This window comes from Schistocerca gregaria, unplaced genomic scaffold (assembly GCF_023897955.1).
Source record: "Schistocerca gregaria isolate iqSchGreg1 unplaced genomic scaffold, iqSchGreg1.2 ptg000515l, whole genome shotgun sequence".
NCBI lineage: Eukaryota > Metazoa > Arthropoda > Insecta > Orthoptera > Acrididae > Schistocerca > Schistocerca gregaria.
The window spans coordinates 4,061,182-4,080,497 of NW_026061916.1; the positions used below are offsets into that span (position 1 = coordinate 4,061,182).

Below are 19,316 nucleotides of genomic sequence, written 5' to 3' on the forward strand. Positions count from 1 at the left end.
CCACGGCTCTTTAAAAATACGCTCAGTGAGCAGGCCAGACCTCAAAATATAAACAAGAGGACATGTTTTTGATAAACAGGTGGAAATCAATTTTGCCTAGTTCCTTATAATAAGTTCACAAGGTAAAAATTTCATACAAATAAATATACTAATTCTATCATTATTACAAAAATTTTAAAATTAAATTAATAATCTTAATAAAAAACCTAAAATATTTATAAAATCAAAATAAAAAATTATGAACTAAAACGTAATCTTAAAGATAGCTGGTTTAAAGCTTACCATTATATTTCTATAAAATAAATTATAGGTTATTAACTTCAAAGCTTATCCCTTAAAGAATAAATAAGTTAATATTTTTACTTAAAAAATTAAATAAAAACAAATAACTTTAAAAAATTAAATTTTTTCTTAAGAAACTAGATATCTTGGGAAACGATTAACATCTCATTTCTATAAATAATTTAATAATAATTATGATACATTAACTATAAATTATTTATAAATCAACCCAAATCGAGACAAGTAAAATAAATACTAAAATTTTGATAAACCCTGATACAAAAGGTACAATAAATAAAATCTACTTAAAAAAATTTAAAATAATATTTCATAAAACACTTACATTACCAATAAACTATAATTTAAAAAATCAATTCTATAAAATATACTAAGACAAAAATACAATAAAATTATTTATATTAAATAATTAAATAAACAAAAAATAAATATAATAAAATAAATAATCAAGATATCCTGATTTGCACAGAAAAATTTTCAGTGTAAATGAAACACTTTACTAATAAGTTATATCTTGAAACTCTTCCTAGATACACTTTCCAGTACATCTACTATGTTACGACTTATCTCATCTAAATGGAAGCTACTTTAAAATAAAATAGAATAATCAATAATGAGAGCGACGGGCGATGTGTACACATCTCAGAGCCAATATCAGTTAAATTAAATAAATTAAATTACTATCAAATCCACCTTCATTAACAGTATTTCACTATCAAATCCGTTATAAACAAAAATCTATTGTAACCCACCTCCTCTTAACTATAAGCTGCACCTTGACCTGAAATATTTTATAATTATAAATCTTGAGAATTATAACTCTAAAAAGATTCTCTGATAACGGAGATATACAAACAAATAAATTAAGTAGAGTAAATCGTGTATTATCAATCATGGGGTAGGTTCCTCTGAATGGAATGAGATACCGCCAAATTCTTTGGGTTTAAAGACCTTAACTAATAGTACCCTGGTAAATATAATTAACATTTAAAATAATAGGGTATCTAATCCTAGTTTATTATTTAAATTTCACAGATTCATAAAAAGGGCCACAAATAAATTTTAACATTTCACCTTACAAATTTATATAAAACCCTAATAATATAAACAACTGTTTTAACCAATAATATTCACTTGTATCAATCGTATAACCGCGGCTGCTGGCACGAATTATGCCGATACTAAATCAATTGCTAAATCCAAAATCACTTGATAATTAAATCAAATTACTGCAAAAAGAACATTTAGTCTAACAAAACTTACATATAATACAAAGAAAAAGTGAATAAACAAGCAAGAATAAAACTTTTAAAAATAAAAAATAAGAAAATTTTAAATCTATTAATTCAGGAAAAAATAAAAGATTCAAATATTTAAAGAAAAAAAAAGAAAAAAACCACAAACATTAACAAAAAAAGAAACGCCCCTATGTATGACCACAACAACTTCTCTATTAAATATAATTAAAGATTAATATGGAACATGTATAGCAATAAATGTATTATATCCTTTCTTATTTAATCTTTCTTTTCACTAATAAATAAAGAAAGATTAAATAATATAATAAATATATTTTATACAATTATGTAATTTAATATAATATGTTATTAATATGAATTCTTTTTTTTATATTAAGTTAACTTTCATATATATTAGTTAAATAATCTAATTATAGATAATTTACATAATTATATTATTATAATTAATATAATTATTTATATTAATTATAATATTTTATATTTAAATTAATAATTTTATTTATTATATCCAATTATAATAATATTAAATATTAAATTGCATATTATTATATATATTATATTATAATAACCTATTTTAAGCTAAAAACATAAGTAGCTATAATCCTAGGTAGATAATTGCATTAAAATAATCAATTGATAATGGTAAGATGAACTTATAATACTTTAATTTCAATTAAATGTAATATATTAATATAAATTATTTATTATATATATATATATATATATATATATATATATATATATATATATATATATATATATATATATATATATATATATATATATATATATATATATATATATATATATATATATAAATATAATGAGAAGGATAAATTAATCCTAATTAAACAAAATAATACATAAAAGAATTTCAAAAAAAACTTTCGATTTATATATTAAATAAATGAAGTGCCTGATGAAAGGGTTACCTTGATAGGGTAAATAAAGTAAATAAAATTACCTTCATTAAAATTACATAAGATAGAATTAAACTACCTCCTTTAGTATCAAAAACTAACGTGCATCATACACCTTAATGTAAAAAGGTAAGCTAAACAAGCTAATGGGTTCATACCCCATTTATAGAGGTATCAATCCTCTCCTTTTTAATGACCAACAACTCTACAAAACTTCTCTTCCTATCAACATTAATGATAGGAACGATCCTGTCCATTTCATCAAATTCCTGATTTGGGGTTTGAATAGGACTTGAGATCAACTTACTTTCATTTATTCCGCTCCTAACAAGAAATAAAAATATAATAATAAATGAATCATCAATTAAATATTTTATTGTCCAAGCAATAGCATCGACAATATTATTATTTTCAATTTTGTTGATTCAAATAAAATATCCCATGGGATGGGAAACAGAATTTATCCCATCAATAATAATTAGATCTAGACTATTATTAAAGATTGGAGCTGCACCTTTCCATTTCTGATTTCCAGAAGTTATAGGAGCATCAAGATGAAATAATTGTTTAACATTAATAACATGACAAAAAATCGCCCCAATAATGGTCTTATCTTATTGTATTCAATTAAGAACTTTTATTTGAACAATTATTATCTTAAGAATTATTATTGGGGCAATAGGAGGTTTAAATCAAACATCCTTACGACAACTTTTAGCATATTCATCAATCAGACACCTAGGTTGAATAATTAGATCATTAACAGTCAGAGAAAACATCTGAGAACTATACTTCATTATTTACTCACTATTAAGATTAATTATAGTTTTATTATTTAAGCAAATAAATTTATTTTTCATAAATCAAATTTATTCAGCCAGAAATATAAAAACCGAAATTAAATTCATAATATTCTTATCTTTATTATCTTTAGGTGGACTACCACCATTCCTTGGATTCTTACCAAAATGAATTGTAATACAATCATTAATAGAAAACAATATAACAACTATTATAACTATTATAGTTGTATTAACTACAATTACACTCTACTACTATATACGTATTAGATTCCCAGCTCTAATTATATCATACACAGAAAATTCGTGATCTATAAAGATAAAGTCCCAAAAATCAAGAATCATTCTTCCTATAACAGTAATAATTTCAACAATAGGATTGATTTCAACATCAACCTTAATTTCATTATACTAAGGACTTAAGTTAATCAAACTAATAACCTTCAAAGTTATAATTAAAAGAATAATCTTTTAGGCCTTAGGAAAATTTTACACCTCTAGAATTGCAGTCTAGAATCATAATTGAATATAAGACCTAAATATGATAAGAGAGAAAACATCTCATAAGTAGATTTACAGTCTACCACCTAAAATTCAGCCATCTTACCGCAAAAATGATTATTCTCAACAAACCATAAGGACATTGGTACTTTATACTTCATATTTGGAGCATGAGCAGGAATAGTAGGAACATCAATAAGAATACTTATTCGTGCTGAACTTGGCCAACCCGGATCTCTAATTGGGGATGACCAGATTTATAATGTTATTATTACAGCTCACGCATTCGTAATAATTTTCTTTATAGTAATACCTATTATAATTGGTGGATTTGGTAATTGACTTGTTCCACTAATAATTGGTGCACCAGATATAGCATTTCCACGAATAAATAATATAAGTTTTTGATTACTACCACCTTCACTAACCCTTCTTCTTACATCTTCTATAGTAGATAATGGTGCTGGTACAGGATGAACAGTTTACCCTCCTCTAGCAGGAGCTATTGCACACGGGGGTGCATCTGTAGATCTAGCTATTTTTTCACTGCACTTAGCAGGTGTATCATCTATTCTTGGTGCAGTGAATTTCATTACAACAGCAATTAATATACGATCAGAAAGTATAACTTTAGATCAAACACCTTTATTTGTATGATCTGTAGCTATTACAGCATTACTTCTCCTTCTTTCACTTCCAGTTTTAGCAGGAGCTATTACTATATTATTAACAGATCGAAATTTAAATACATCATTCTTTGACCCTGCAGGAGGGGTGACCCAATTCTATATCAACATCTATTTTGATTCTTTGGACACCCAGAAGTTTATATTTTAATTCTACCGGGGTTCGGAATTATTTCACATATTGTATGTCAAGAAAGAGGAAAAATTGAATCATTTGGAACATTAGGTATAATTTATGCTATACTATCAATTGGACTAATAGGATTTATTGTATGAGCACATCATATATTTACAGTAGGAATGGATGTTGACACACGAGCATATTTTACATCAGCAACAATAATTATTGCTGTACCTACAGGAATTAAGGTATTTAGATGATTAGCTACATTATATGGAACTAAATTCAAGTTCAATCCACCATTATTATGAGCTCTAGGATTTATTTTCCTATTTACAATTGGTGGATTAACAGGATTAGTATTAGCAAATTCATCACTTGATATTGTATTACATGATACATATTATGTAGTAGCCCACTTTCATTATGTATTATCTATAGGAGCAGTATTTGCAATTATAGGAGGTGTCATTCAATGATATCCACTATTTACAGGATTAACTATAAATAATACATGATTAAAAATCCAATTTACAATTATATTCATTGGAGTAAATTTAACATTCTTTCCTCAACACTTCCTAGGATTAGCAGGAATACCTCGACGATACTGACTACCCAGACGCATATACATCATGAAATGTAGTATCAAGAATTGGGTCTACAATTTCTATTGTAGGAATCATTACATTCATTGTAATTATATGAGAAAGAATGATTACAAACCGAGCAATTATATTTAGAGCTAACATAAGAAGATCAACAGAATGACTACAAAATAACCCTACTGCAGAACATAGTTACTCAGAATTACCATTAATCTCTAGATTCTAATATGGCAGATTAGTGCAGTAGATTTAAGCTCTACAAATAAAGGTTTGACCTTTTATTAGAAAATATTTATTAATGGCAACATGATCAAATTTATCTCTTCAAGATGGAGCTTCACCATTAATGGAGCAATTATCATTCTTTCATGATCATACTATGGTCGTATTATTATTAATTACAGTAATTGTAGGTTATGCCCTAAGTTATATATTATTTATTGCCTATACTAACCGTAATATACTTCATGGACATTTAATTGAAACAATCTGAACAGCTTTACCAGCAATTACATTAATTTTTATTGCCCTTCCATCATTACGACTATTATATTTACTTGATGATTCAGTAGATGCAATAATTACAATTAAAACCATTGGACGACAATGATATTGAAGATATGAATATTCAGACTTCATAGACGTAGAATTTGACACTTATATAACACCAGAACAAGACCTAGAAAATGATGGATTCCGACTACTAGATGTAGATAACCGAACAATCCTACCAATAAATACAGAAGTACGAGTATTAACAAGAGCATCAGATGTTCTACACTCATGAGCAGTTCCTGCATTAGGGGTTAAAATTGATGCAACGCCAGGTCGGTTAAATCAAGGAACATTCACAATAAATCGACCTGGATTATTCTTTGGACAATGCTCAGAAATCTGTGGAGCAAACCACAGATTTATACCAATTGTAATTGAAAGAACTTCAGTAAATTTATTTATTAAGTGATTATCTAAGATAATTTAAGGAGTTAGTTAAAATAAATAACATTAGAGTGTCAATGTAAAGTAACTAAAAAAAATTAGTACACCTTGAAATTCATCAGATGACTGAAAGTAAGTAATGGTCTCTTAAACCAAATAATAGTAAATTAACGACTACTTCTGATGGGGAAATTATATCCAAATCCCTCAAATATCCCCTCTTATATGATTCTCACTATTCATTATATTTTCAGCTACATTAATCTTGTTTAATCAAATAAACTTCTTCTCATTTAAACCTAACCTTATTAAAAGAGCAGAAAAAGGAACAATTGAAATAAAAAACTTAAATTGAAAATGATAACAAATCTATTCTCAACATTTGACCCATCAACTAACATCTTTAATTTATCATTAAATTGAACTAGAACATTTCTAGGACTATTATTAATCCCATCACTATTTTGACTTACACCATCACGAATTAACATTATCTGAAATAAACTAAATTTAACCTTACATAATGAATTTAAAACACTTCTTGGACCAAAATCATTTAATGGAACAACATTCATTTTCATCTCAATTTTTATTATAATATTATTTAACAATTTCATAGGATTATTCCCTTATATTTTTACTAGAACAAGACATTTAGCATTAACATTTGCAATTGCCCTACCTATATGGCTAAGATTTATATTATTTGGATGAATTAACCATACTAATCATATATTTACACACCTTGTACCACAAGGTACACCGCCTGCATTAATATCATTTATAGTACTAATTGAAACAATTAGTAATGTTATTCGACCAGGTACATTAGCAGTACAGTTGGCAGCAAATATAATTGCAGGACACTTATTATTAACCTTATTAGGAAACACAGGACCATCTATAGCAATAAACTTAATCTCATTACTAATTATTGGACAAATACTTATATTAATTCTAGAATCAGCAGTAGCAATAATTCAAGCCTATGTTTTCTCAATTCTAAGAACTCTATATTCTAGAGAAGCATATTAAACCTATGTTAACAACTCACTCAAACCACCCATTCCACTTAGTAGACTATAGACCTTGACCATTAACAGGAGCAATTGGAGCAATAGTCCTAGTATCAGGACTAGCAAAATGATTCCACCTATTTAATATTAACTTATTCATAATTGGATTTGGAATTACCCTACTAACTATAATTCAATGATGACGAGATGTAGTACGAGAAGGAACATATCAAGGATTACATACAGGATTTGTATCAATTGGATTACGATGAGGAATAGTTTTATTTATTGCATCAGAGGTATTATTTTTCGTTTCTTTTTTTTGAGCATTCTTTAGAAGAAGATTAGCACCAACAATTGAACTAGGAATACTATGACCTCCAATAGGAATTCAACCCTTTAACCCTATACAAATTCCATTACTTAATACAGCTATTCTTTTAGCATCAGGAGTAACAGTAACATGAGCACATCATAGTTTAATGGAATCTAATCATACTCAAGCACTACAAGGATTATTCTTCACAGTGTTATTAGGACTATACTTTACAATACTTCAAGCATATGAATATTGAGAAGCACCTTTTACCATTGCAGATGCAGTTTATGGATCAACATTCTTTGTTGCAACAGGATTCCATGGTTTACACGTAATTATTGGAACAATCTTTTTATCAACATGTCTACTTCGACACTCAATAAATCAATTTTCACCAAGACATCACTTTGGATTTGAAGCAGCAGCATGATACTGACACTTCGTAGACGTAGTATGATTATTCTTATATATCTCTATTTATTGATGAGGTAGATAATTGTTTTTCTAGTATAAATAGTACATTTGACTTCCAATCAGAAAGCTTGATATAAATCAAGAAAAACAATTCTAATTCTATCAACAAGAGTTTTCATTAGATTTATTATTCCAATAATTGTTATAATCCTGGCAACAACACTATCAAAAAAATTAATTAATGATCGAAAAAAAGATCACCATTTGAATGTGGGTTTGATCCAAAAAGATCAGCACGAATACCATTCTCAATACGATTCTTCCTAATCGCAGTAATCTTTTTAATTTTTGATGTAGAAATTGCACTAATTCTACCAATTGTAATTATTTTTAAAACTTCAGACATTATAATCTGAACAGTATCAACAATATTTTTTATTCTAGTTCTATTAGGAGGACTATACCATGAATGAAACCAAGGAGCATTACAATGAGCAGAATAAAGGGTTGTAGTTAAATATAACATTTGGGTTGCATTCAAAAAGTTTTGATATTATCAATCAACCTTAAATAGAATAAGAAGCGAAATATTGCAGTCAGTTTCGACCTGGAAGATTGGTATGTACTACCCTTATTCTTATTAATTGAAGCCAAAAAGAGGCGTATTACTGTTAATAATATAATTGAACTATAATAGTTCCAATTAAGGAAATGTAAAGCCAATATGAAAGCTGCTAACTTTTTATATTAGCGGTTAAACTCCGTTAACATTTCTAAAATTTATATAGTTTAAATAAAACATTACATTTTCACTGTAAAAATAATATATCTATATTTATAAATACTTAAAAGTAAAAATACTTCCTTAACATCTTCAGTGTCACGCTCTAATTATAAGCTATTTAAGTAAACGAAAAACAATATTACCAAAATAAATATTCAAAAAATAAAAGTTAAAAGATAAATCTTGAAATTAGAATCATATCAACCTTGAATATAACCAATTAAATAAATAAATAATCTATATAAACCTTGACCACCAAGTAATTCACCTCAACCATAATCAAATGACTTAGATGAATAATAACCTATTTTTAAAGGAATATATCTAATAAACTTAGTTGAAAGAAAAGGTATAAATCATATAGAACCAGCAAATCTAACAAAAGAAAGTATACTTAAAGAAAATAAATTATGAGAAAAATCAAAATTAGAAATAAGATAACCTAAATAAGCACCTAAAATAACAACTGTAATAGTTAAAAACTTTAAATAATAAGGTAAAGCAATCACATGAGGAATAGGAAAAATTAATCAAGATAAAAGACTACCACCAAAAACAGCAACAAACAATAGACCAATTATTCCAAATGAAATATAATAACCCTTATCATCAAAAGAAAATCTAGAATAAAAATTATTATCACCAGATATTGAATAATAAAACAAACGAAAAGAATAAGAAGCAGTTAAACCAGTAGAAAAAAAATAAAGAAAAAAAATTAAACAATTAATTCATCTTAAACAAACCATCTCAAGAATTAAATCCTTTGAATAAAATCCCGCTAAAAAAGGTATTCCACACAAAGATAAACTAGAAACATTAAAACAAACTGAAGTTAAAGGTATGAAATTAACAATTGATCCTATAAAACGAATATCCTGAGAATCCTTCAAATTATGAATTATTGAACCTGCACATATAAATAATAATGCCTTAAATAAAGCATGAGCCAATAAATGAAAAAATGCAAGCTTTGGATAACCTATAGCCAAAATTCTTATTATTAAACCAAGTTGTCTTAAAGTAGAAAGAGCAATAATCTTCTTTAAATCAAACTCAAAATTAGCGCCCAATCCAGCCATAAATATAGATATACAACCAATTAAAAGTAAAAATCAACCACAATTATAAGTATCCAATATTGGTCTAAAACGAATTAATAAATAAACACCAGCAGTAACAAGAGTAGAAGAATGAACTAAAGCAGAAACAGGAGTAGGAGCTGCTATAGCAGCAGGAAGTCATGAAGAGAAAGGAATCTGAGCTCTCTTAGTTATAGCTGCTAAAACAATTAATATAGTAATGAGCTTTATTTCAAAAGAATTAGAAATAAAATCATAATAATAAATATAATTTCAACCACCAAAATTTAACATTCATGCAATAGAAATTAAAATAGCAACATCACCAATACGATTAGAAAGTGCAGTTAATATACCAGCACTATAAGATTTTACATTTTGATAATAAATAACTAAACAATAAGAAACTAAACCTAAACCATCTCAACCTAATAAAATTCTAATTAAATTAGGACTAATAATTAAAAAACCTATAGAAAGAATAAATATTAAAACAATAATAATAAAACGATTTATATTCTTTTCACCAGATATATAATCCTCTCTATAATAAATAACCAAAGAAGAAATATATATAACAAAAGATATAAAAATAAGAGATATTCAATCCAAAATTAAAGTTATAACAACTATAGAACCATTTAAATTGAAAAGCTCTCACTCAACAAAAACTCTGTAGTCAATTATTAAATAATAAATACCTAAAATAAAAATTATAGTTCTCGAAATAAACAAAGAAAAAAAACTCAAAGAACAAATAGAAAATAAATTCACGGCCTAAGATGAAAAACTTCATATCATTGATTCCACAAAACAATATTTTTAATTAAAATACTTAAGCAAACTAAACAAAGAAATATTCACCCTTTAAACAGAGAATATTTAAAGGCAATCAATGTAAAAGTAAAAGATGATATTCATGAAAATAACCAAGAGAACAAGTATAAACACCAGAATAATAATTCCCATGCTGAGAATAAGAATATATATACAAAGTATAACAGCTCTAAAAAAAGATAAAAAAATCAAAGCAAAGAATCTAAAAGAAGATCAAGATATAATTCTATTTAATAATCTAATTTCACCTACCAAATTTAAAGAAGGAGGAGCAGCCATATTTGATGATCTTAAAAGAAATCATCATAAAGCCATTCTTGGCATCAAATTAATTATACCCTTGTTAATTAATAATCTTCGTCTACCTAAACGTTCATAAATAATATTAGATAAACAAAATAAACCAGAAGAACATAAACCATTAGAGAAAGAGAACCTACACAACCTCATCAATTCATTGTCATCAATCCACCAATAACCATTCTAATATGAGCAACAGAAGAATATGCAATTAAAGACTTTAAATCAACCTGACGAAAACAAATAAATCTTACAATAACACCCCCAGATAAACCTAAAGACAATCAAAAATAATTAAACTTTAAACCCAAATAAGAAATAACCTTTATAACACGAAAAATACCATAACCACCTAACTTTAATAAAACACCAGCAAGAATTATTCTACCTGAAATAGGGGCCTCTACATGAGCCTTAGGAAGTCATAAATGAACCAAAAACATAGGTATCTTAACTAAAAAAGCCAAAATTATAAATACATAAAACATAAAATAATAAGAACCAAAATCAACCAATAAAGGAAAATATAAAGTATTAGAAAAATCATAAACCTTAAATAAAACTAATAATAAAGGTAATCTAGCAACCAAAGTATAAAAAATTAAATAAACACCAGCCTGCAAACGCTCAGGTTGATAACCCCAACCCAAAATTAAAAGTAAAGTAGGAACTAATCTAGCCTCAAAAAAAATATAAAAAGAAAGAAGACTTAATCTAGCAAATGAACAATAAAGCATAATTATTAAAATCAAAACCATAAAAACAAAAAAATTAGAATGATATGAACTTAAATAAACTGAACCTCTAGCAGTGATTATTAAAGAACAAATCCAAAAACTAAGTAAAATTAAACTAAAAGAAAAATAATCAATACCAAAATAATATCTAATTATATTCAAATCAGCATATGAATAAACACAAATTATAAAAACAAAACCCGACAGAAACATTAAAGAATGAACCAACCATCAACAATTATTTAATAAACAAAGAGGGATCAAAAAATAGTTATAAATAAATACTTTAACATAAAGATAAACCAATAGAATTAAAAAAATCATTACCATGAGAACGAATTATTGAAACTAAAATAGAAAGACCTAAAGCACCCTCACAAACAGAAAAAACTAAAAAAATAACAGGAAAAAAATAATCATAATCAAACTCAATAAGAAAAACAATAACTAACATAAATAAAGAAAGAACAATATATTCTAATCTCAAAAGAACCATTAATAAATGTTTACGTTTAGAAGAAAAAACATAAACACCAGCAAAATAAATCAATAAAGAAGTAAAAATAGAGAATATAAACATTAGTTTTAATAGTTTAAAAAAAACGCCGGTCTTGTAAACCGGAAATAAGTCCAGCCCCCACTTTTAAAACTTCAGAGGTGGAAAAGCTTCCATCATCGGTCCCCAAAACCGGTATTTTAAATAAACTAACCCCTGAAATGATCAAAATAATAATTATATCATTATCAAATGTAATAAATATTAATTTTATTAAATTAAGACACCCAATATCAATAATGCTTTTTATTATCCTTCAAACCTTCCTAGTTGGATTAATAACAGGAACAATAATAGAAAGATATTGATTATCATATATTTTATTTTTAACATTTCTTGGTGGTATACTAGTACTATTTATTTACATTACAAGAATTGCATCAAACGAAATATTTCAGCCTAAATCAATCACTATAATTATTACATTAATAATGTGAGTATTTATCATATTAATATTAATTATTCTAGATATATCCATATTTATAGACTTTTTCAAAAACACCGAAACTATAAATATTGATAATTCAATCAATTATCAAGAAATAACAATATCTTTAGAAAAATTATATAATAGACCAACATTCATTATTACAATAATAATAATTATTTATTTATTTTTAGCACTACTAGCAGTTGTTAAAATCACCAATATTAATCAGGGACCTATTCGTAAAATAAGATAATTACTAATGAATAAACCCTTACGATTAAGACATCCTTTAATTAAAATTATTAATAACTCTTTAATTGACTTACCTGCCCCAACAAATATTTCATTTTGATGAAATTTTGGATCCCTATTAGGGTTATGTTTGGTAATTCAAATCGTAACTGGACTATTTTTAGCTATACATTATACATCAAATATTGAAATAGCATTCAGTAGTGTAGTACACATCTGCCGAGACGTAAATAATGGTTGAATTATCCGAACCTTACACGCAAATGGAGCATCTATATTTTTTATTTGTATTTACTTACATGTAGGACGGGGAATTTACTATGGATCTTATATATATCTACATACCTGAATAATTGGTACAGTGATTTTATTTTTAGTTATAGCAACTGCATTTATAGGATATGTCTTACCCTGAGGCCAAATATCTTTTTGAGGTGCAACAGTAATTACTAATTTATTATCAGCAATCCCATACTTAGGAACAGATTTAGTCCAATGAGTATGAGGAGGATTCGCTGTTGATAATGCAACATTAAATCGATTCTTCACATTCCATTTTGTATTACCATTTATTATTGCTGCTATAGCAGCAATTCATTTATTTTTTCTTCACCAAACAGGATCTAATAATCCTCTTGGACTAAATGGAGATATTGAAAAAATTCCATTCCATCCATACTTTAGCTTTAAGGATTCTATTACATTTGTAATAATAACATCATTATTAATTATACTAAGTTTAATTAATCCTTACCTATTAGGAGATCCAGATAACTTTGTACCTGCCAACCCATTAGTAACACCAGTTCACATTCAACCAGAATGATATTTCCTATTTGCATATGCAATTCTACGATCTATCCCTAATAAGTTAGGAGGTGTTATTGCATTATTTTTATCAATTAGAATCTTAATAATTTTACCATTTTATAATAAAACACCATTCCGAGGCATTCAATTTTACCCTATTAATCAAATTTTATTCTGAATTATAGTAGTTGTTGTATGCTTACTAACGTGAATTGGTAAACGACCTGTTGAAGAACCTTATATTATAACAGGTCAAATCTTAACAATTATTTACTTCACATATTTCTTAATTAATGTCCATGTCGCAAACGCATGAGATAAATTAATTAAGGAATAAAGTTAATTAGCTTAGGAAAAGCAAATGTTTTGAAAACATAAAATTAGAAGTTTAACTCTTCTATTAACTTTTCTCAAAAAATTTCACTAAACAAATGAGATAAATAAAATCTTTAAACCAACAAAGAAAATAAAAAAAATCAAAGATAAAGGTAAAAAACTTTTTCAAGCTAAGTACATTAATTTATCATAACGGAACCGTGGTAATGTTCCACGAACCCAAATAAAACCAAAAGATATAATAGCAAGCTTAATAAAAAATATAAAAGAATAAAAATCACCGCCCAAAAAAATTAAAGCCAATAACATTCTTATGAAGACAATTCTAGTATATTCAGCTAAAAAAATTAAAGTAAAACCACCCGCACCATACTCAATATTAAATCCTGAAACTAACTCAGATTGCCCTTCAGCAAAATCAAAAGGAGTACGATTAGTTTCAGCTAAGCAAGAAGCAAAACAAGCTAAAGCTAAAGGAAAAGAAATAATAATAAATCAACAATAAAGCTGATAGTTTATAAAATCAAACATATTAAAACTACCAATTAAAATAATTAAAGACAATTAAATTAAAGCTAAACTAACTTCATAAGAAATTGTTTGAGCAACAGAACGAAGAGAACCTAATAATGAATAATTTGAATTAGAAGATCAACCAGCAATTATAACAGTATAAACACCTAATCTAGTACAACATAAAAAAAATAAAAATCCATAAGAAAAAGAACACATATAAGTTAAATAAGGAAAAATTACTCAAACGGCTAAAGAAATCATTAAATTAAAAACAGGGGAAAAATAATAAAGTAGGTAATTAGATATAATAGGAATTGGCTGCTCCTTACAAATTAACTTAATAGCATCTCTAAATGGCTGAGGAATTCCAACAAAACCTACCTTATTTGGACCCTTTCGAATCTGAATATAACCTAAAACCTTACGCTCTAATAAAGTTAAAAAGGCAACACTAATTAAAACACAAATAACCAATAAAAGAAAATTCAAAATAAATATAAATAAATCATAAAGTATCAATACTATTTGTAGAAAAAATCTACATAAATGAATTCTAAATTCATAATATTCTTATCTTTATTATCTTTAGGTGGACTACCACCATTCCTTGGATTCTTACCAAAATGAAATGTAATACAATCATTAATAGAAAACAATATAACAACTATTATAACTGTATTAATCTTTAATTATATATAATAGAGAAGTTGTTGTGGTCATACATAGGGGCGTTTCTTTTTTTTTTTTTCTGTTAATGTTTGTGGTTTTTTTCTTTTTTTTCTTTAAATATTTGAATCTTTTATTTTTTCCTGAATTAATAGATTTAAAATTTTCTTATTTTTTATTTTTAAAAGTTTTATTCTTGCTTGTTTATTCACTTTTTCTTTGTATTATATGTAAGTTTTGTTAGACTAAATGTTCTTTTTGCAGTAATTTGATTTAATTATCAAGTGATTTTGGATTTAGCAATTGATTTAGTATCGGCATAATTCGTGCCAGCAGCCGCGGTTATACGATTGATACAAGTGAATATTATTGGTTAAAACAGTTGTTTATATTATTAGGGTTGAAATATAAATTTGTAAGGTGAAATGTTAAAATTTATTTGTGGCCCTTTTTATGAATCTGTGAAATTTAAATAATAAACTAGGATTAGATACCCTATTATTTTAAATGTTAATTATATTTACCAGGGTACTATTAGTTAAGGTCTTTAAACCCAAAGAATTTGGCGGTATCTCATTCCATTCAGAGGAACCTACCCCATGATTGATAATACACGATTTACTCTACTTAATTTATTTGTTTGTATATCTCCGTTATCAGAGAATCTTTTTAGAGTTATAATTCTCAAGATTTATATATATAAAATATTTCAGGTCAAGGTGCAGCTTATAGTTAAGAGGAGGTGGGTTACAATAGATTTTTGTTTATAACGGATTTGATAGTGAAATACTGTTAATGAAGGTGGATTTGATAGTAATTTAATTTATTTAATTTAACTGATATTGGCTCTGAGATGTGTACACATCGCCCGTCGCTCTCTTTATTGATTATTCTATTTTATTTTAAAGTAGCTTCAATTTAGATGAGATAAGTCGTAACATAGTAGATGTACTGGAAAGTGTATCTAGGAAGAGTTTCAAGATATAACTTATTAGTAAAGTGTTTCATTTACACTGAAAATTTTTCTGTGCAAATCAGGATATCTTGATTATTTATTTTATTATATTAATTTTTTGTTTATTTAATTATTTAATATAAATAATTTTATTGTATTTTTGTCTTAGTATATTTTATAGAATTGATTTTTTAAATTATAGTTTATTGGTAATGTAAGTGTTTTATGAAATATTATTTTAAATTTTTTTATGTAGATTTTATTTATTGTACCTTTTGTATCAGGGTTTATCAAAATTTTAGTATTTATTTTACTTGTCTCGATTTGGGTTGATTTATAAATAATTTATAGTTAATGTATCATAATTATTATTAAATTATTTATAGAAATGAGATGTTAATAGTTTCCCAAGATATCTAGTTTCTTAAGAAAAAATTTAATTTTTTAAAGTTATTTGTTTTTATTTAATTTTTTAAGTAAAAATATTAACTTATTTATTCTTTAAGGGATAAGCTTTGAAGTTAATAACCTATAATTTATTTTATAGAAATATAATAGTAAGCTTTAAACCAGCTGTCTTTAAGATTACGATTTAGTTCATTATTTTTTATTTTGATTTTATAAATATTTTAGGTTTTTATTAAGATTATTAATTTAATTTTAAAATTTTTGTAATAATGATAGAATTAGTATATTTATTTGTATGAAATTTTTACCTTGTGAACTTATTATAAGGAACTAGGCAAAATTGATTTCCGCCTGTTTATCAAAAACATGTCCTCTTGTTTATATTTTGAGGTCTGGCCTGCTCACTGAGCGTATTTTTAAAGAGCCGCGGTATTTTGACCGTGCAAAGGTAGCATAATCATTAGTCTCTTAATTAGTGGCTGGAATGAATGGCTTGACGAGAAATCAACTGTCTCTTAATAAATTTTTGAATTTAACTTTTGAGTCAAAAGGCTTAAATTCTTCTTTAGGACGAGAAGACCCTATAGAGCTTGACATTTTACTTTTATATAGTTTTTTGTTTGTCTTTCTATATTTAATGATGATGTTTTGTTGGGGTGACATGAAGAATAGATAAACTCTTCATTATTATATCATTTATTTATGTTTGTTATTTTGATCCATAATTTATGATCATAAGATTAAGTTACCTTAGGGATAACAGCGTAATTGTTTTTGAGAGCTCATATCGACAAAGCAGATTGCGACCTCGATGTTGGATTAAGAAAAATTTTGGGTGCAGGAGCCCAATGATTAGGTCTGTTCGACCTTTAAATTCTTACATGATCTGAGTTCAGACCGGCGTGAGCCAGGTCGGTTTCTATCCTAAGATTGTTAATCCATATTAGTACGAAAGGACCATATGGTTAAAATATTTTTTGTTATATTGATTAATATTAATTTATTTACTATTTTGACAGATTAATGTGTTGAATTTAGAATTCATTTATGTAGATTTTTTCTACAAATAGTATTGATACTTTATGATTTATTTATATTTATTTTGAATTTTCTTTTATTGGTTATTTGTGTTTTAATTAGTGTTGCCTTTTTAACTTTATTAGAGCGTAAGGTTTTAGGTTATATTCAGATTCGAAAGGGTCCAAATAAGGTAGGTTTTGTTGGAATTCCTCAGCCATTTAGAGATGCTATTAAGTTAATTTGTAAGGAGCAGCCAATTCCTATTATATCTAATTACCTACTTTATTATTTTTCCCCTGTTTTTAATTTAATGATTTCTTTAGCCGTTTGAGTAATTTTTCCTTATTTAACTTATATGTGTTCTTTTTCTTATGGATTTTTATTTTTTTTATGTTGTACTAGATTAGGTGTTTATACTGTTACAATTGCTGGTTGATCTTCTAATTCAAATTATTCATTATTAGGTTCTCTTCGTTCTGTTGCTCAAACAATTTCTTATGAAGTTAGTTTAGCTTTAATTTAATTGTCTTTAATTATTTTAATTGGTAGTTTTAATATGTTTGATTTTATAAACTATCAGCTTTATTGTTGATTTATTATTATTTCTTTTCCTTTAGCTTTAGCTTGTTTTGCTTCTTGCTTAGCTGAAACTAATCGTACTCCTTTTGATTTTGCTGAAGGGCAATCTGAGTTAGTTTCAGGATTTAATATTGAGTATGGTGCGGGTGGTTTTACTTTAATTTTTTTAGCTGAATATACTAGAATTGTCTTCATAAGAATGTCATTGGCTTTAATTTTTTTGGGCGGTGATTTTTATTCTTTTATATTTTTTATTAAGCTTGCTATTATATCTTTTGGTTTTATTTGGGTTTGTGGAACATTACCACGGTTCCGTTATGATAAATTAATGTACTTAGCTTGAAAAAGTTTTTTACCTTTATCTTTGAATTTTTTTATTTTCTTTGTTGGTTTAAAGATTTTATTTATCTCATTTGTTTAGTGAAATTTTTTGAGAAAAGTTAATAGAAGAGTTAAACTTCTAATTTTATGTTTTCAAAACATATGCTTTTCCTAAGCTAATTAACTTTATTCCTTAATTAATTTATCTCATGCGTTTGCGACATGGACATTAATTAAGAAATATGTGAAGTAAATAATTGTTAAGATTTGACCTGTTATAATATAAGGTTCTTCAACAGGTCGTTTACCAATTCACGTTAGTAAGCATACAACAACTACTATAATTCAGAATAAAATTTGATTAATAGGGTAAAATTGAATGCCTCGGAATGGTGTTTTATTATAAAATGGTAAAATTATTAAGATTCTAATTGATAAAAATAATGCAATAACACCTCCTAACTTATTAGGGATAGATCGTAGAATTGCATATGCAAATAGGAAATATCATTCTGGTTGAATGTGAACTGGTGTTACTAATGGGTTGGCAGGTACAAAGTTATCTGGATCTCCTAATAGGTAAGGATTAATTAAACATAGTATAATTAATAATGATGTTATTATTACAAATGTAATAGAATCCTTAAAGCTAAAGTATGGATGGAATGGAATTTTTTCAATATCTCCATTTAGTCCAAGAGGATTATTAGATCCTGTTTGGTGAAGAAAAAATAAATGAATTGCTGCTATAGCAGCAATAATAAATGATAATACAAAATGGAATGTGAAGAATCGATTTAATGTTGCATTATCAACAGCGAATCCTCCTCATACTCATTGGACT

General features: G+C 26.3%; 1 long non-coding RNA gene across 2 annotated transcripts in view; it reads left to right on the plus strand.

Moving 5' to 3' along the window:
- LOC126313971 (uncharacterized) overlaps positions 1–19,316 on the plus strand; it is a 112,797-nt gene that overhangs the window by 33,347 nt on the left and 60,134 nt on the right. Inside the window, exon 1 of one of the 2 annotated variants that reach the window (XR_007555564.1) lies at positions 16,265–16,777. The exons of the other annotated variant lie outside the window; for it this stretch is intronic. This is a non-coding gene — a long non-coding RNA (uncharacterized LOC126313971). Of the gene's footprint in view, positions 1–16,264; positions 16,778–19,316 lie in introns of those variants that run through there. 2 annotated transcript variants of the gene reach the window in all.